The sequence below is a fragment of the Arachis hypogaea genome, chromosome 19, assembly GCF_003086295.3.
Source record: "Arachis hypogaea cultivar Tifrunner chromosome 19, arahy.Tifrunner.gnm2.J5K5, whole genome shotgun sequence".
NCBI lineage: Eukaryota > Viridiplantae > Streptophyta > Magnoliopsida > Fabales > Fabaceae > Arachis > Arachis hypogaea.
Genome location: NC_092054.1, coordinates 88,904,361 through 88,916,428, shown reverse-complemented (window position 1 = coordinate 88,916,428; position 12,068 = coordinate 88,904,361). Strand labels below are relative to the sequence as shown.

At 38.5% G+C, this 12,068-nt stretch overlaps 2 non-coding genes across 2 annotated transcripts; one reads left to right on the top strand and one right to left on the bottom strand.

The window, feature by feature from the left end:
• The first annotated feature begins 3,985 nt into the window (after positions 1 to 3,985).
• LOC112780170 (small nucleolar RNA R71) lies at positions 3,986 to 4,088 on the top strand. The gene has a single exon (XR_003191024.1). It is a non-coding gene; the product is annotated as a small nucleolar RNA R71 (small nucleolar RNA).
• Positions 4,089 to 8,523: 4,435 nt separating this feature from the next.
• On the bottom strand, positions 8,524 to 8,631 carry LOC112781217 (small nucleolar RNA R71). The gene has a single exon (XR_003192007.1). It is a non-coding gene; the product is annotated as a small nucleolar RNA R71 (small nucleolar RNA).
• Positions 8,632 to 12,068: the final 3,437 nt, after the last annotated feature.

Below are 12,068 nucleotides of genomic sequence, written 5' to 3'. Positions count from 1 at the left end.
GAGTCATAGATTGGAGGTTGAGAGAAAAATACCTCTGCATCATCTTCGTATTCAATTGGGGAAGATTCTTCGATCTCAGAGAATTCACTTGCGGATGCAAGTTCATTATTAAGAGAGCTTGACTTGTGACTATCATCATCAAGGGAATTTGTGTCCTGGGTTATTCCGTTTAGTTCTTCATAAACGACTTGCCTCGGTGATTTTGATCTATCCTTCTTAGCATCAATTGTAATGTCTTTGACGGAGTTCTCCTCAACTCTGGATTCCCATGGAGGTTCAGCGTCTCCTAGATCTTCAACCAACTCTTCTTCTTGTACAATGACAGCATCTTTCACTTGTTCTAGTATGAATTCATGCTCTGTCTTGTCCACTGGAGTTTCTAGTGTCTCTTTCATGCCACGCTTTTCATTAGATTGTCCACATGGGGCTGTGGTTGGTCCTTGAATGTTCGCGCGTCTAGAAGCTAATTGAATTACTGCTTGCTCCAGTTATCGGATGGTTGTTTGAAGTTTATTTAATGTTGCCTTGAGGCGAACCTCTGATTCTCTGGGTGATGGATTTGGACATGAAACATAGGTAAGTGGTGGTGCTTGGGGGTGATTGGATTGGAACTGGGGTAGGAAAGGATCATACGGTGGCGAATGGTGAAGAGAAGCTTGTGAGTGTGGTGGTTCGAGGTTATGTTGAGAGGATGGTCTATAGGCACGGGGTGGGGCTTGTTGGTAGTTACAAGGTTGTCCACCATATCTTTCAGCTGGGTATGCATTGTAAAATGGTCGTTGTCCATGATATCTTGGAGGGTGTTATTGCCTAAAGGGTTGATTAGATTCTCTTGGCTCCATCCATCCTTGATTGGTCTGACCTTGATGCATATTCCTGCTGTAACTTCTATTTCTTTCAACAAAGTTAGAGCCAAACTCAAAGCGAGAGGGGTGAGAGTCCATAGTAGCAAATAAAATTAAAAAGGAAAAATAAATAAACAAGTAAAAGAAAAATATGTACAATAACCAATAATAAGGTACACGTTAGCAGTTCCCCGGCAACGGCGCCATTTTGACGAGCGGGATTTTTGCCAGTAAAGAACATCATAAAAACAGTCACGTTGTAGATATAGTTTCTGAACCAACAAAAATCCATTTCGTGTAAACGTTTTGGTTGTCACATGTAACAAACCCCTTAAAATTGATAACCGAGTATTTAACCTCGGGTCGTCTTCTCAAGGAACTGCAGGGAAGTATATTCTTATTATTAGTTATGGAGATTGTAAAATTGGGGTTTCAAGAATGAAGAACGAGTAATTTAATGGCAAGTAAATTAAATGACAATTGAAAATAGATAAATACTGTAAAGTAAACTCTTGGTAAGGTATGAGAAATTAGAGGTCCTATCCTAGCTATCCTTAGCAATGATGATGATGGTTGAATCCTAATTGCACTTTGTTAACCTTTACTAAGATAAAGGAAGGTCAAGGGATTAATTGGGTTAATCCCTATTTATTTCCTAAGAAAAGATTGGGATTACAGAAGTTCAATTCAATTAACAAAAATAAAAATTATCAATTATACTGTTGAATTGGATAACTCCTGAGTTACTGATTTCTTAACCAAGACGAAAAGGGGAAAAATAAATCTACTTGGAATAAAAATGTCTTCAGAGTAAAAGCAACAATAGCATGAATAAGAGTAATCAATATTGAACTGAAATACCTCAAATAACATTAATAAAAGAGTAATCTATAACATGAAAGGATTCCTAAAGTAGCTTGCAAAAGTAAATAAAAGGAATATTGAACCTGATCAAAAGAGATAATCCTGAAAGTGAATAAAAATCCTAAATCTAAATCCTAATCCTAAAGAGAGAGAGAATCTCTCTCTAAACTAGATCTAATTCATGGAAAGTAAAAATTGGTGAGCTCTCCTTCAATGGATGCATTCTCCAACTTTATAGCCTCTAATCTGTGTGTTCTAGGCTGAAAACTGGGTCAAAAGCAGCCCAGAAATCGCCCCCTGCAATTTCTGTTACGTTCAGGTCGCGGGCAAGTGACGCGGAGGCGTCGTCCATTCGGCCGCGTGGGTTGAGGTTCACAGATGCGACGCGGACGCGTCATTCACGCGTTTGCGTCGCCTAACTTCGGGGTAGCTATGGCAAATTATATATCAAATCGAAGCCCCAGACGTTAGCTTTCCAACGCAACTAGAACTGCGTCATTTGGACCTCTGTAGCTAAAGTTATAGCCGTTTGAGTGCGAAGAGGTTAGGCTGGACAGCTTAGCAGTTTTTCCAACTTCTTGTATTCCTTCCACTTTTGCATGCTTCCTTTCCATCCTCTGAGCTATTCCTGCCCTGTAATCTCTGAAAACACTTAACACACATATCAAGGCATCTAATGGTAATAAGAGATGATTAATAATAAGCAAATATAAGATCAAAGAAGCATGTTTTCAATCATAGTACAAAACCAGGAAGGAAATGTAAAACATGCAAATAGTATGAATAAGTGGGTAAAGAGTTGATAAAAACCACTCAATTGAGTACAAGATAAACCATAAAATAGTGGTTTATCAGTGGATCTCAGCTCATTGATTTGCATCTTCTTCATAAGAGATAAAGGCATCACATTTATGCTAGCCCTTAGATCACAAAATCCTCTGTCAATTTTTGTTTCTCCTATGACATAGGGAATATGAAAGCTCCCTGGATCTTTCTTCTTCATGAGTACGTCCTTCTGGATGATAGCACTACATTCCTTATTCATTGTCACTGTTTGTCCCCCTTTTAGGGTTCATTTCCTGGTCTGTAGCTCTTTCATGCAATTGATGTATGTCGACATCTGTTGGAGAGTTTTGATAAAGGGAATGTTGACACTGAGAAATGCGAACACATCTAAGAATCTTGAATATGACATTTCTTTATCACCTCCTCTTAGCCTTTGAGGAAATGGTGTCCTTGGCAAATAAGGCTCCGGCATTTCCTCCCTTGTTGATCCCTTTCTTTGCATAGATCCAGTTCCTTGTTCCTTTTCCTCCAAGTTGCTCTGGGAACTTTCTTGGCTGTGCTCTGTTAGATTACTAGTGTCTTCTTCTAGGATTTCTTCATTTGCAAGAGTAACTGCCTTACACTCTTCCCATCTCACCTTCTTAATTTCCCCTCTTGGATTTTTCTCAGTGTCACTTGGGAAACTATCAGTGGACTTCGGAATCTGCTGTGAAAGATGTCCTACTTGAGATTCAAGATTCTTAATAACCTCTCCTCGGCTTTTTATACTCCCTCTAAACTTCTTCCTTGAATTTTTTTATGTCTTCAACTTCTTTGCAAAGGTTTGCAAGCATCACTTCCATCTTAACTATTCTGTCATCCTCATGTGGTGGTGGTTGGTTAAATTGGGGTGTTGAGAGTGGTTGTTGTGACTTTGGTATGGTGGCTATGAATAAGGGTTTTGTGTGGTCTGGTATGGTCTTTGGTTAGAGTTTTGGTGCGTGGAATTGTTCTACTGGGTTGGATTGTGTGGTCTGTGGTCTTGGCCTTGGTTTTGTTGGTTCCCCCACCCAAAGTTTGGGTAGTTCTTCCAACCAGGATTATAGATTTTAGAGTATAGATCATTAGTTTGCGTAGATGAATTTCCAAGGTAATTAGCTTCCTCCCAGTTACCTCCTTCTTCTGTTTCCAACTCTCCTTGAGGTGATGGTTGAGTGTGGATAGCTGCAGCCTAATTCTTCTCCATATGCTTGGTTAATTCAGCCAGTTACTTGGTGATCATCTTGTTCTGGGCCAGGAGTGCATCCATTTGGTTTTATTCCAAGACTCCCCTATTGTTGCTCCTATCTGAGACATAGAAATACTCATTGTCAGCCACTGTCTCTATAACATCAATGACTTCTTCAATGGTCTTCTTGTTAAGGAAACCTCCAGATGAATGGTCTACAGCTTTCTTTGATTCATGATTCAACCCTTCATAGAAGATATGAATTTGCACCCACTCATTAAACATGTCAGGGGGCATTTTCTTGTCAAATCCTTGAATCTCTCCCAGGCTTCATAAATAGTCTCACCATCTTGCTGTCTGAATGTCTGCACTTCATTTCTCATCCTGTTGACTTTTTGTGGAGGGTAGAACCTTGTTAAGAATCTATTCACCACATCCTCCCAGGTTGTCAAGCTTTCCTTCTGAAATGATTCTAGCCATTTTTATGCTTTGTCCCTCAAAGAGAATGGAAACAGTAGCAATCTATAGGTGTCAGGATGAACACCATTAGATTTAACTGTGTCAAATATCCTTTGGAACTTAGTGAGATGCTCATTAGGATCCTTTTGTGCACTACCCCCAAAAGAACAGTTGTTCTGGACAAGAGTTATGAGCTGAGGCTTTAATTCGAAATTATTAGCATGGATAGTTGGCCTCTGAATGCTGCTACCACAATTTCCTGGATTTGGATTGATGTATGACCCTATGACTCTCCTCTCTTGTCCAGCAGGGTTGGCTCCACCTCTTCTGGCATGACTGTTGATGAGCGGATAATTTATACGCTTTTTGGCATTGTTTTTAGTATGTTTTTAGTAGGATCTAGTTACTTTTAGGGATGTTTTCATTAGTTTTTATGTTAAATTCACATTTCTGGACTTTACTATGAGTTTGTGTGTTTTTTTGTGATTTCAGGTATTTTCTGGCTGAAATTGAGGGACTTGAGCAGAAATCAGATTCAGAGGTTGAAGAAGGACTGCTGATGCTGTTGGATTCTAACCTCCCTGCACTCAAAGTGGATTATCTGGAGCTACAGAACTCCAAATGGCGCGCTTCTAATTGCGTTGGAAAGTAGACATCCAGGGCTTTCCAGAAATATATAATAGTCCATACTTTGGCCAAGAATCGATGACGCAAACGGGCGTTCAACGCCAGCTCTCTGCCCAATTCTGGCGTCCAGCGCCAAAAAAGGATCCAAAACCAGAGTTGAACGCCCAAACTGGCACAAATACTGGCGTTCAACTCCACAAATGGCCTCTACACGTGCAACACTCAAGCTCAGCCCAAGCACACACCAAATGGGCCCCGGAAGTAGATTTATCCATCAATTACTTACTTCTGTAAACCCTAGTAGCTAGTTTATTATAAATAGGACCTTTTACTATTGTATTAGACATCTTTGAATCCGGAGTTTAATCTTTGGACGCCTGGTTCTTAGATCAGAGGGGCTGGCCATTCGGCCATGCCTGGACCTTTCACTTATGTATTTTCATACGGTAGAGTTTCTACACTCCATAGATTAAGGTGTGGAGCTCTGCTGTTCCTCAAAGATTAATGCAAAGTACTACTGTTTTCTATTCAATTCATCTTATTTCGCTTCCAAGATATTCATTCGTACTTCAATCTGAATGTGATGAACGTGACAATCATCATCATTCCCTATGAACGCGTGCCTGACAACCACTTTTGTTCTACCTTAGACTGAATGAGTATCTCTTAGATCTCCTAACCAGAATCTTCGTGGTGTAAGCTAGAATGATGGCGGCATTCAAGAGAATCCGGAAGGTCTAAACCTTGTCTGTGGTATTCTGAGTAGGATTCAATGAATGAATGACTGTGACGAGCTCCAAACTCGCGATTGCGGGGCGTTAGTGACAGACGCAAAAGGATAGTAAATCCTATTCCAGCATGATCGAGAACCGACAGATGAATAGCCGTGCCATGACAGGGTGCGTTGACCATTTTCACTGAGAAAATAAGATGAAGCCATTGACAAGGGTGATGCCTCCAGACGATTAGCCGTGCCGTGACAGGGCATTGGATCATTTTCCCGAGAGATGACCGAAAGTAGCCATTGACAGTGGTGATGTATCACATAAACCCAGCCATGGAAAGGAGTAAGACTGATTGGATGAAGATAGCAGGAAAGCAGAGGTTTAGAGGAACGAAAGCATCTCCATTCGCTTATCTGAAATTCTCACCAATGAATTACATAAGTATTTCTATCCCTATTCTATTAATTATTATTCGAAAACACCATTATCAATTTATATCTGCCTAACTGAGATTTGCAAGGTGACCATAGCTTGCTTCATACCAACAATCTCCATGGGATTCGACCCTTACTCACGTAAGGTATTACTTGGACAACCCAGTGCACTTGCTGGTTAGTTACACGGAGTTGTGAACCATGGTCTTGGCATCATGTTTTTGGTGCCATTTCCAGGGAAAGAAAGAGCAATGAATTTTACTTAATTAAAGTGTAATCACGATTCCGCGTACCAAGTTTTTGGCGCCGTTGCCGGGGATTGTTCGAGTTTGGACAACTGACGGTTCATCTTGTTGCTCAGATTAGGTAACTTTCTTTTCGTTTTCCTTTCAAAAAAATATTTTTTAAAATCTTTCAAAAATATTTTCCTTTGTTTTCAAAAAAATTAATTAAAAATGTTTTCAAAAATATATTTTTCTTCAAAATTTTTAAGAATGAATTCTAGTGTTTCATGAATCATGTTGAATCCTATCTGGCTGTAAAGCCATACCCAAACTGCTTTGGGATTGGTCTTCAACTAATCACCTCAATGGAGCCATGTCCAATTCTTTTGGATAGGGCATGTTAGGCTTGTCATGTCTGAATTACACTCATATTTTTATTAAAGCTTGGCTGGCTATTAAGCCATGCCTGACCCTTTGATTGGAGCTTTAAGACTAACATGGCAAGATTCCTGGAATTCATATTAAAAATTTTGGAATCATTATTTTTATTTTTATTTTTTTTCATAATAATTTTTGAAAAAAAAAATTTGAAAATCATAAAAACCAAAAATATTTTTGTGTTTCTTATTTGAGTCATGTGTCATGTTATAAGTTTGGTGTCAATTGCATGTGCATCTTGCATTTTTCGAAAATTTCATGTATTCATAGTGTTCTTCATGATCTTCAAGTTGTTCTTGGTCAGTCTTCTTGTTTGATCTTGATGTTTTCTTGTTTTGTGTCTTTTCTTGTTTTACATGTGCATTTTTTATTTATTAGAGTCTAAACATGAAAGATTTCTAAGTTTGGTGTCTTGCATGTTTTCTTTGCATATAAAATTTTTCAAAAATATGTTCTTGATGTTCATCATGATATTCACGGTGTTCTTGGTGTTCATCTTGACATTCATAGCATTCTTGCATACATTCATAGTTTTGATCTAAAATTTTCATGCATTGCATATTTTTCATGTTTTTCTCTCTCATCATAAAAAAAAATTTTCAAAAATCAAAAAAATATCTTTCCCTTTTTCTCTCATCAAATTCGAAAATTTGGATTGACTTTTTCAAAAATTTTTTAAAATCAAGTTGTTTCTTATGAGTCAAATCAAATTTTCAATTTGAAAATCTTATCTTTTTCAAAATCTTTTTCAAAAATCAAATCTTTTTCAAATTTCTTAGTTATTTTCGAAAATTCCAAAAATATTTTTCAAAAATCTTTTTCTTATTCTTATATCAAATTTTCGAAAATAACTCAATCAATTAATGTTTTGATTCAAAAATTTCAAGTTTGTTACTTGCTTGTTAAGAAAGATTCAAACTTTGAGTTCTAGAATCATATCTTGTGATTTCTTGTGAATCAAGTCATTAATTGTGATTTTTAAAAATCAAATCTTTTTCAAAAACTAATTTCAATCATATCTTTTCAAAAATATCTTCTTATCTTACCTTTTTCAAAAATTTGATTTCAAAATATCTTTTCTAACTTCTTATCTTCTTATCTTTTCAAAAATTGATTTTCAAATTTGTTTCAACTAACTAACTAACTTTTTGTTTGTTTTCTACCTTTTTCAAAACTACCTAACTAACTCTCTCTCTCTAATTTTCGAAAATATCTCCCTCTTTTTCAAAATTTCTTTTTAATTAACTAATTATTTCAAATTTTAAATCTTAATTTTCAAAAAGTACTAACTTTTTCAAAAACTATTTTCGAAAATCACTAACTCTTTTTTTTTTTCAAAAATAATTTTTGAAAATTATCTTCTCTCTTATCTCCTTCTATTTGTTTATTCATCTACTAACATCTCTCCCTCACTCACAAAAAAAAAAAGAGGATCTCTATTATTATTATTTTTCTGTGCCCTCTTCTTTGTCATATGAGCAGGAGCAAGGACAAGAACATTCTTGTTGAAGCAGATCCAGAACCTGAAAGGACTCTGAAGAGAAAATTTAGAGAAGCTAAATTACAACAATCCAGAGATAACCTTTCAGAAATTTTCGAACAGGAAGAGGAGATGGCAGTCGAAAATAATAATAATGCAAGGAGGATGCTTGGTGACTTTACTGCACCTAATTCCAATTTACATGGAAGAAGCATCTCCATTCCTGCCATTGGAGCAAACAACTTTGAGCTGAAACCTCAGCTAGTTTCTCTGATGCAGCAGAACTGCAAGTCTACAGGCTCATGCTTTTCCCTTTTGCTGTAAGAGACAGAGCTAGAGTGTGGTTGGACTCTCAACCCAAAGATAGCCTGAACTCTTGGGATAAGCTGGTCACGGCTTTCTTAGCCAAGTTCTTTCCTCCTCAAAAGTTGAGCAAGCTTAGAGTGGATGTTCAAACCTTCAAACAAAAAGATGGTGAATCCCTCTATGAAGCTTGGGAAAGATACAAACAGCTAACCAAAAAGTGTCCTTCTGACATGCTTTCAGAATGGACCATCCTGGATATATTCTATGATGGTTTATCTGAGTTATCAAAGATGTCATTGGATACTTCTGCAGGTGGATCCATTCACCTAAAGAAAATTCCTGCAGAAGCTCAAGAACTCATTGACATGGTTGCTAATAACTAGTTCATGTACACTTCTGAGAGGAATCCTGTGAATAATGGGACACCTATGAAGAAAGGAGTTCTTGAAGTTGATACTCTGAATGCCATATTGGCTCAGAACAAAATATTGACTCAGCAAGTCAATATGATTTCTCAGAGTCTGAATGGAATGCAAGCTGCATCCAACAGTACTCAAGAGGCTTCTTCTGAAGAAGAAGCTTATGATCCTGAAAACCCTGCAATAGCAGAGGTGAATTATATGGGTAAACCTTATGGAAACACATATAATCCATCATGGAGAAATCACCCAAATCTCTCATGGAAGGATCAAAAGCCTCAACAAGGCTTTAATAATGGTGGAAGAAACAGGTTTAACAATAATAAACCCTTTCCATCATCCACTCAGCAACAGATAGAGAATTCTGAGCAGAATCTATCTAGCTTAGCAAATCTAGTCTCTGATCTATCTAAGGCCACTGTAAGTTTCATGAATGAAACAAGGTCTTCCATTAGAAATCTGGAAGCACAAGTGGGCCAGCTGAGTAAAGGGATCACTAAAATCCCTCCTAGTACTCTCCCAGGCAATACAGAAGAGAACCCAAAAGGAGAGTGCAAGGCCATTGACATAAGCACCATGGCCGAACCTGTAAGGGAAGGAGAGGACGTGAATCCCAAGGAGGAAGACCTCCTGGGACGTCCAGTGATCAATAAGGAGCATCCCTCTGAGGAACCAAAGGACTCTGAGGCTCATCTGGAGACCATAGAGATTCCATTGAACCTCCTTATACCCTTCATGAGCTCTGATGAGTATTCCTCTTCTGAAGAGAATGAGGATGTTACCGAAGAGCAAACTGCCAAGTTTCTTGGTGCAATCACGAAGCTGAATGCCAAATTATTTGGTATTGAAACTTGGGAAGATGAACCTCCCTTGTTCACAAATGAACTAAGTGATCTGGATCAACTGACATTGCCTCAGAAGAAACATGATCCTGGAAAGTTCATAATACCTTGTACCATAGGCACCATGATCTTTAAGGCTCTGTGTGACCTTGGTTCAGGAATAAACCTCATGCCCCTCTCTGTAATAGAGAAACTAGGAATCTATGGGGTGCAAGCTGCTAAAATCTCATTAAAGATGGCAGACAATTCAAGAACACAGGCTTATGGACAAGTAGAGGACGTGTTAGTAAAGGTTGAAGGCCTTTACATCCCTGCTGATTTCATAGTCCTGGATACTGGAAAGGAAGAGGATGAATCCATCATCCTAGGAAGACCTTTCCTAGCCACAGCAAGAGCTGTGATTGATGTGGACAGAGGAGAATTAATCCTTCAATTGAATGAGGACAACCTTGTGTTTACAACTCAAGGATCTCTCTCTGCATCCATGGAGAGGAAGCATAAAAAGCTTCTCTCAAAGCAGAGTCAAACAAAGCCCCCACAATCAAACTCTAAGTTTGGTGTTGGGAGGCCACAACCAAATTCTAAGTTTGGTGTTGAACTCCCATATCCAAACTCTAAGTTTGGTGTTGGAGAGTCTCAACAATGCTCTGAACATCTGTGATGCTCCATGAGAGCCCACTGTCAAGCTATTGACATTAAAGAAGCGCTTGTTGGGAGGCAACCCAATGTTTATTTATCTAATTTTGTTTTTGTTTTTCATGTTTTATTAGGTTCATGATCATGTGGAGTCACAAAATAAATATAAAAATTGAAAACAGAATCAAAAATAGCAGAAGAAAAATCACACCCTGGAGGAAGCATCTGCCTGGCGTTCAACGCCAGAACAGAGCATGGTTCTGGAGCTGAACGCCCAAAATGGGCAACATCCTGGCGCTGAACGCCCAGAACAAGCATGGTTCTGGCGTTCAACGCCAGAAATGGCAACAAATGGGCGTTGAACGCCCAAAATGGGCACCAACCTGGCGCTGAACGCCCAGAGTTGTGTGCAAGGGCATTTTGCATGCCTAAATTGGTGCAGGGATGTAAATGCCTTGACACCTCAAGATCTGTGGACCCCACAGGATCATCTCAGGATCTGTGGACCCACAGGATCATCTCAGGATCTGTGAATCTCACAGGATCCCCACCCACCTCACCCTCTATCTCTCCATTCATGACCATCCCTTCTGTTTTCCATCCACCACTCACATCCATATACACATCCCTCCATCTCCTCCATATCTTCTTCTTCTTCTATTCCTTCTTCTTTTGCTCGAGGGCGAGCAACATTCTAAGTTTAGTGTGGTAAAAGCATAAGCTTTTTTGTTTTTCCATTACCATTGACGGCACCTAAACCTCTAAAAGAGGGGAAGGGAAGACAAAGGCTTCCACCTCCGAGTCATGGGAGATGGAAAGATTCATCTCAAGGGTCTATAGCTCAGTGGTAGAACATGTGGCTGCAAATCAAGAAATCCCTGAGATACCTCAGGGGATGCACTTCCCTCCACATAAATATCAGGAGCAAATCAATACCTCCCTAGGAGAATTAAGTTCCAACATGGGACAATTAAGGGTGGAACATCAAGAACACTCCATCATCCTTCATGAAATAAGAGAAGATCAAAAAGCAATGAGGGAGGAGCAACAAAGACAAGGAAGAGACAAAGAAGAGCTCAAGGACATCATTGGTTCCTCAAGAAGGAAACGCCACCATCACTAAGGTGGATTCATTCCTTGTTCTTATTTCTTCTGTTTTTCGTTTTCTATGTTATGTGCTTATCTGTGTTTGTGTCTTCATTACATGATCATTAGTAGTTAGTAACTATGTCTTAAAAGTTATGAATGTCCTATAAATCCATCACCTCTCTTAAATGAAAAATGTTTTAATTCAAAAGAACAAGAAGTACATGAGTTTCGAATTTATCCTTGAACTTAGTTTAATTATATTGATGTGGTGACAATGCTTCTTGTTTTCTGAATGTATGCTTGAACAGTGCATATGTCTTTTGAAGTTGTTGTTTAAGAATGTTAAATATGTTGGCTCTTGAAAGAATGATGACTAGGAGACATGTTATTTGATAATCTGAAAAATCATAAAAATGATTCTTGAAGCAAGAAAAAGCAGCAAAGAACAAAGCTTGCAGAAAAAAAAAATAGGCGAAAAAAAAAATTAAAATAGAAAGAAAAAGAAAAAGCAAGCAGAAAAAGCCAAAGCTCTTAAAACCAAGAGGCAAGAGCAAAAAGCCAATAACCCTTAAAACCAAAAGGCAAGGGCAAATAAAAAGGATCCCAAGGCTTTGAGCATCAGTGGATAGGAGGGCCTAAAGGAATAAAATCCTGGTCTAAGCGGCTAAACCAAGCTGTCCCTAACCA